Source organism: Thermobia domestica, chromosome 14, assembly GCF_964235325.1.
Source record: "Thermobia domestica chromosome 14, izTheDome1.hap1.1, whole genome shotgun sequence".
In the NCBI taxonomy this organism is placed as follows: Eukaryota; Metazoa; Arthropoda; class Insecta; order Zygentoma; family Lepismatidae; genus Thermobia; species Thermobia domestica.
The window spans coordinates 60,522,884-60,531,095 of record NC_137467.1 but is presented as its reverse complement, the minus strand read 5'-3'; positions in this window follow the sequence as shown (position 1 = coordinate 60,531,095).

Sequence of the window (8,212 nt, the reverse complement as noted above, 5' to 3'; positions counted from 1 at the left end):
GTTCTGAATCCTTGTATTTAGAGATTAAGAGTGTAAGTAACGAAATCACTTAATACATCCATTAAGATTTCGGAAAGCGAAATCTAAATTTAGGTAAGCTAACTCCATGTACTAACTGCTTGCATCCGCTTCGTACATTGTTCGAAGGGTCACGAAGCAAATCACCTCATTTAGTCTACACATACCTAGTACTAGCGTTAATTACCTGCTTCGTTGGGTGAAAATAAGAAAACCAGTAATACATGTATGTTACGTTAGTCAGTCACTTTTTTTACTATTACGAAACGCTCTCTCATATCGGTTATTTTCGATCATTTGTAAGATCCGTCTCCCCTCTTTCCCTCCCCAAGTTGCTTGGCTGAATTTTGATTTAAATAGTATCGGAAGTGTCACTGTCCATTTCTGCGCCCCCGAAAACAATGGATTTAGATTAGGATCAGTTCACTTAACTTAGTAAGCCTACAACTTTGGCGCGGCTCGACTTGTTGGAAAGCAATCCAAAATCTAAACAAATATATCGATGTCATTGGGGTTTACTAAAGTGTGTCGTAAGTCAAGAAGATTGAGAATCACTGCCTCGATTATTCACTTCAATTAATCATCAAACTCCTTTAACCTGAAGTATATAATCGTGGAATGTTCAATTAAAATTATAATTTTATGGCATCTAGAAAATGCACATATCGTACATTACGTTACATTACCATTCAATCGCAATAGGTTATTACAGACATGTGGTTGGCTTGAAGCTTAGCGTCCTATTCAGCGCCAAGACTGTGTACTACCTACACCTACAGCATAATATGGAATCCTACTCGCATGATCTTCGATCAAGATTTGAATCAACGGGAGGATGAAGATTTTCCCTCTCGTCAAGTAATTTCCCCAACTCGCCAAAGAATTTCTCCCTTGCCGGGAAAATATGTTCCCTCATTTCATATTTTACATATTATATACTATATATTATATCTTGCATCACTGAGAAATAAAAGGCTTGGATTGTATATCTGAAAAGTCGCCCCCTCCCCGCAGGCACGTAGCCACGATTTCGCAATACGGGAGGTCTGTGACGAAATACTGTGGTTATCACACCAGGGGTTCGATCAATGTAAACTATTTTACTGACAACATATCCATATTGATTTGTTAGGACAATAAAATGAGGATATGTTAGTAAGTATTTTAATTAAAGAATTATGAAGAAATCTTGCGTAAAAGAATAGAAAAAAGTATTGACAAAGACATAGTCTTCCAAGGTCATTCGAACTCGGTTCTTCTCGTCTTCTTTCTATTTCTCTTATCTTAGTTCAATGCCGTCAAGGATAGCAACGAGATCTCTTTCTGGAGTAAAGACATCCTATAAAATGGATTAGTGTTGCCGCGAAATTCAAAATGGTTCATATTATTGGTAATTCTGGGCATTGCTTAAGTTCTGACAGGCTATCTGAAAGAACCGGTTTATCGATCGTCATTTGTAGTCCATAGGGTTACTGGCGCAAGTCCCGGGGGGATGAGGACATGCCCCCTCCAATCTTAGAACTGGGGGAGGGACTTTCCCCTCAATAATCCGATTTGAAATGCGTTTTTTGGAGAGAAATGTGATGATTTGTGTCCGATTGCCACAAAGGAAAGTAAGATGAAATTGATGTCCCCACCCCAGAATAAGCCTTAAATCTGCCCACCTCACAATTTTGAAGACAACTCTGCTCCCCTGATCCTCCGCAGCATTGTTTTTCAACTTCATAATTTGAACATCCTTAAAAAAATTATGAGAACTGTCTTACCCGTCCCTCCCAATGTTGAAGACAGATTTGCGCCGCTGCATACGGTTAACATGGAGCTAGATGGAATTCGGAATGTTCCGTTATAATAATATCCAATTTCAACTTGATCCGCCCCCCCCCCTCCCGTTTCCTCCACACAAAGCTCCTCGTAAGAAAGAGTAACCAAAACGCTTATTGTAGCTTTATATTTTTGAGGCTGATTCATCTGTTTCTTTCTGTTTCATCTTTCCTTAATATTTTTCATTTCTGGATCCGAAGGGGGGGGGTCTGGACCCACCCCTTGGCTACGTGCCTGCTTCCCGTAAAAAGCTTCATTCGAACCCTGAATCAAACAACTCCATCTGTAAAGCAGTGCTGAGTTGATTTTAATATCCTTTTCTGCAACGAGGCTGTATGAGACGTGGACTTACTGATTAACATGGACTCCGAACCACTCCCGCCGGGAATCGAACGCGGGTTTCCCACACCAAAGGCGCGTACGCTAACCGCTTAGCCATGAAGGAGCTCATATCTATAGCAGTGTAAGCAACAACAACAACAACAACAAAAAGAAACACACATACATACTAGAACAACAACAACAAAAAGAAACACACATACATATTAGAAGTTTGCGCAATTGGGGATCAAAACATTCTCAATGAAGTATGAGAAATAGTAAACGTCAAAGTGGGCTTCTGCTTATTCTTTACTTCGTTAATACTTAATTCCTTCTAGAAATAGTGAAACAATACTATGAAGACACAGTACTTAAACATAATCGAAAGAATAAGACAAGGAAACAGAGTAATTTCCGACTAATTAAACTAGTCATATATACTATACCTAACTGTTACATTGTATTTCTTACCATATTACGAAAGCGATATAACTTTTTTACCAGCCATAGAAGCTGGACGCAATCCAATACTGCAATTTAGACGCTGTAACGAAAGTTGCAAGTCAAACGCCTGACACTCAACTGTGTAATAGCTGTTTCAAGCGGCCTACAACTTATGACCTTGACACTATGTGCTAGTAACCAAATTAATGCCAAGGTACGATACAAACACCCCAACTTGCCACAATGACGTCATCACAAGGAAAAAAAGAAAAACATCTAATTTTTGGTTCGAAAATTATGAAACAATAATAATAATAATGTAATTCTCAGGAACTCAAACATTAGTTAACTAGAGAACATAACAAGCAAAACAAAACAAAACAAAACAAAACAAAAAGAATCTTAAACGTGAGCTCTCCCTGACTGCTGTTTTTAAATTTCAGTGAGGCTGTAAAATATGTTTTGTTTTATTGTTAAAAAACAAAAAGAAAAAGAAAAATAAAGAAAGAAAGGAAATAAATTTTGTTGCAAATATCCTAGTAAAAATAGGTTTCCTAGACACAAGTGGCTCCGCGTAGCGTAGTTGCTAACGCTCTCGCCTTCGGTACGAGCGGACCCAGGTTCGATTCCGGTAGGGGCACTCGGTCGAAAAAGTATCAAAAGCTTTTAAGTCCAGACATCCTGAATGAGGCTTTCTTGGGTTTTCCTCATTTCATACCAGGCAAATGCCGGGTAGTACCCAACATATAGGTCCCAGGCCGTTTGCTTCCTTCCCTTTCCCCGGATAGTGTGCTCACCGAGCGACGTCATAACTCACATGTGACGGGCTAACAAGGTCATTGATGCCGAAAGCCCAGAAATCTAAATCCTAAATCTTCACTACACAAGAAAATGTTCGCGCTGAAAACGGTTTCTTAGCAATTATGTTAAGCAGTCCTGTAGTAAATCTCCATCAAGTAATAAACCGTCACATATAAAAAGGAAAGAATAAACACATAACATTCATTTTGCGTACCTTGAAATGTAAAAAGTTACAGAACATTAATATTCAAAGATTTCTCAAAATTCAGATTAACCCATTTCTTTCTCCTCAACCATTAACGAGTTACAATAGTAAGAATTGTGGTCATAAATCACATTACTTGTTTAGTACTATTTTAAAGCAAGTTATACTAAAGGAATATATAATTAATGGAATATTTAACTAAAGTGATAATTTACTATTGCACTTACCCAGGCTTTTCTTTCCTTCCGCTATTCTTTTCCGTTTGTAAACAACCTCGTTTATAAACCAGCTCGCAAGCATACGACAGTTGTTTCATGACGTCATCTATGGTGCAAGAAAGAGGTGTCTATAGGCGGTCAGGACCTCACACACAGATGGACGTATATAACATATAGCTGAAGTATTTAACATACGTATACGTATATAAAATACGGAAGATTGTTAGATATCAGACATCCTGCAGCGACATGATATAACATCCAAGCGCGTTAAAGGCAGTAGCTGTGTATCATATGGATAAAGTACGCTCCGTACAGATTTCCTTAGTAAACATAACGAATCCTTGTATTTGTACAATATACCGCTGTCCGGATAATGGATTTTTCTCAGTGTAGTTGATCAATGCAGGGTTTTATACCTACTTTTGGACCACCCTGTATTTCGTTCAAAGCATTGAACCTGCAAAGTATCACGTAACATTGCGTAAGATCAATAAATAATAACCCGCTCTCTCACTAGTGTAGTGACTAGCTCGTTTTGGTATACATGGTCTTCGGTTCGATTACCGGTGAGAGAACATCGACAATATGTTACCGTATTAGTGATTGGGATTTCATTGCAAGCTCTAAGTGCACGTCTCATATAGCATCGATGCTGAAAAGGGAGCCAAACTATAACAAACAAACATAACAATAAAATAGTAAATTGGTTAGTAGATTGGATTGAAATTTAGTATCGCTTTCTGTAATTTAAACTATGTGACACGTTAACATACAGCTTACCTGACATTCGAACTACATGAGCTCTCACTGAAAATCGAACCTTGGCCGAACTGGCCGGCCTTGGCGTACTCTAACCGTATAGTAGCTAGGTTCCTTAATAATAATAATAATAATAATAATAATAATAATAATAATAATAATAATAATAATAATAATAATAATAATAATAATAATAATAAATAACTTCAATATGAAGAAGAATACATAAAATAAGCTGAGTTCTACGAGTATACATGGTGTTACATAAATGTATCTTAATATTTTGGGAACAGATTTCTCACATATGGAAGCTATCGTAGTCGGATCATGACATCATTGAGGAACTAGTATGTGAACTATCCAAATACCCATCCATCAGAACCTCCAGTAGTTGCACAATCATTTTTAGAAAGGCTGTTCGGGAGTACTTGATCACTCTCCACCTACGTCTTTAAAAATTGGTGTGCAAGTACTGGAACATTCTTAAACATGGATATTTAGGTAGTTCACATACCAGTTCCTCAGTAACGTTTTCACCCGGCTACGATAGCTTCCATAGTAATGGAGCTATGAACTTTCACTTATTATTTCACCTTTTCGGCACCCTATGACTCCGAAATAATCCAGTTTTGAGCACAGGCCCATATTAACTTCTTTTCTTATTTTAATGTGAGGAATCTGTTGGCAAAATATTGTAACACCTTGTATAAAATGAACAAAAATGTAATCATACAGCAAATAACCAAGAAAATTTAATGAAGCGGATTACCATATTATTTGAGAAGAGTTGTGTGCAGAGTGGACGATAGAAAAGGCGTGCCACCATTAAGAAAAGGGAAACGAGAAATTTAAGTAGGAAATATTACTTGATGGATTGTATTACAACGTCGAAACGAAGAGGTTGGTGGGGGATTTTATAACGTAGAAACTCACATTATCGGATCACATAACGATCAGCGTTAACTGTATATTTATAATGATTCCCCAATAAAAAATATTTATAGCACATTGAACACACGTATAAACAAATACATATATATATATATATATATATATATATATATATATATATATATATATATATATATATATATATATATATATATATATATATATATATGTATATATATATATAAACTTTTTGAAAACATAAATTGGTTTCAAGTCTTGTTATATAAAGAAATTACCTGAAATCACACAAGCTTATAAACGCAAATCAAACATACACACACATACATATGTAGGCGACTAATTAAATTGGTTAACTGATGCATAATATTTCAACATTTTTGGTCGTAAACATTAAATAACGTGTCCCTTAACGATTTTATTCCTAAATGGTTTCTGATCTGAACAAATAAATGATACAGATCGCATTTTTTTGACCATATAGAGCGCTTTTCAATTAGTTTATTAAATACAACACAAGGGTTTATTAATGTAATTTAATTATGGACCGGAAGAAGTCACGTAGGAGTTTTATTTGTTTATGTTCAAGTAATTTAACGCAGAGGAAAACTGCGACTGACTCTTTTCCTTCTTTCTCATTGCTAAATCGGGAAATTGTTTTGCAAAAAAAATTGAAGAATAGGAATTTAATATTACAATAAATTAATGCGTAGTAATGACATACGCAATTAACTCTTGAAACTAATTGTTTTGTTTATTATTGTACTGTTTATGTTTAATTTTACCATATTAATAGTTTACGTTGAGATATATCCAAAGATAAAACACATACCGATTTATAGATCTCCATTAACGGAACGAAAAGGTATATGAGTGAACGCAAATCCTCCTGTCTTGTCTTTGAAGAAAAATTAAGGATTTAAGATTTAGATTTCTGGGCTTTCGGCATTTATGGTTATGTTAGCCCATCACGTGTGAGGGGTCACGTCCCTCGGAGATCACATTATCCGAGGGAAAAGGAGGGAAGGAAGCAGCCTGAGATCTATATTTGAGATACCACCCGGGCATTTGCCGGCTGTGAATGAGGGAGAAACCAGGAAAACCTCATTCAGGATGGCTGCCCTGAAAAAAAGATCTTTAAGCTATTTCGACTGAGTATCCCCATCGGGAACCGAATCCGAGACCACTCGCACCGAAGGGGAGAGCGTTAACGACTACGCTACGCTACGCCCTTCTCGAGAAAAATCTAGAAAAACAAATTATTTGTGAACCTAAAAAAATATGCTGCACAATAGAAAAAGACAGAGGTGGTTCTAGACCGGGGCCGGAGGCTCTAGCCTCCCCACTATTTCTGAGTGACAAATATAACTAAAATCTTATTTCTTTTTTTAAAAAAGTTTATAGTAAGCGTTGACTTTTAATTTTTATTGGAAAAATGAAAAAAAAAATGAAATGAAATCTGTGAGTTTTACGTCCCACGGTTATGCCGGTTAGGCTAAAGGAGACGGTGATGATGAGTAATGAATGAAATGGTGGAATGAAGAAAGTGGGAGGAAACGGGAGAACCCCGAGAAAACCCACGCACACGGTGTTTGTCCACCACAAAGTATTGGAAAAATGTTTGAAACATTAGATATAGTTCAGTTGCAGTTTTTCTGTTATGCAATGTGTAAAACAATACTTGAGGTCTACAATATCAACGTCCAACCTAGCCATAATAACCATCGGAAGAGAATTAAGTTGAAAACTTCTGCAGCGAACATGAAAATTTGTAAACTCATGATAAGGTCTGTACATACCATAGTCTGAGTTTTGGCTGCCTCCCCCCAGCTTTTACCTTCTAGATCCGCCACTGTAGAAAGATGTTCGTAGAGAGTATAATTAGTGGAACTTAGCGCGAAATTATGATAAACTCTTTAATTTATATCGCTAGGTTCTGTACGTGCTCGCTGTAAATAAACTACAGACGACAACCACCAAGAAGACAATATCAACCATCGTCAATTGACGAATATTAATGACGTGATCAGCATTTCTGGATCCAAAGAACCAAAACTCCGCAAAAGACATCACTCTCCACCAATTGATTATCACCTCCACTCTCTAGAACGCCTGCTCTCTGAGAGCTCCTTTATCCTTATCACTCTCTGGGACGCCTGGTCTCTGAGAGCTCTTTTTTCCTTACCATTTTCTAGGACGCCTGGTCTCTGGGAGCTTCTTTATCCTTACCATTCTTCAGAACGCCTGGTCTCTGAGAGCTTCTTTATCATTACCATTCTCTAGGACGCCTGATCTCTGAGAGCTTCTTTATCCTTACCATTCGCTAGGACGCCTGGGCTCTGAGAGCTCTTTTATTCTTATCACTCTCTAGGACACCTGGTCTATGAGAGCTTCTTTATCCTTACCACTACGTATCCTTACCTGGTCTATCAGAGTTCCTTTTGGTAGGACGCCTTGGCCTGAGTTTTATCCCCATCTTTAGGATGCCTAGTCTCTGAGAGGTACGTATATAGACTCTTTGGCCGCAAAGGGCCTTGGATCCTGTCAGCCTAGGACGCGTGGTTTCTGGGTTCCTACAAAATCACCAATAAACCACCAAATATCCAAGAAGAACTTTATCGAGCGAAGTAACTCAAGTGGTAGAGCGTTGGCTTCGCATTCGGGAAGTACTGGGTTCGATTCCTGCTGCCGATCATCCTGGCTGGAGTTT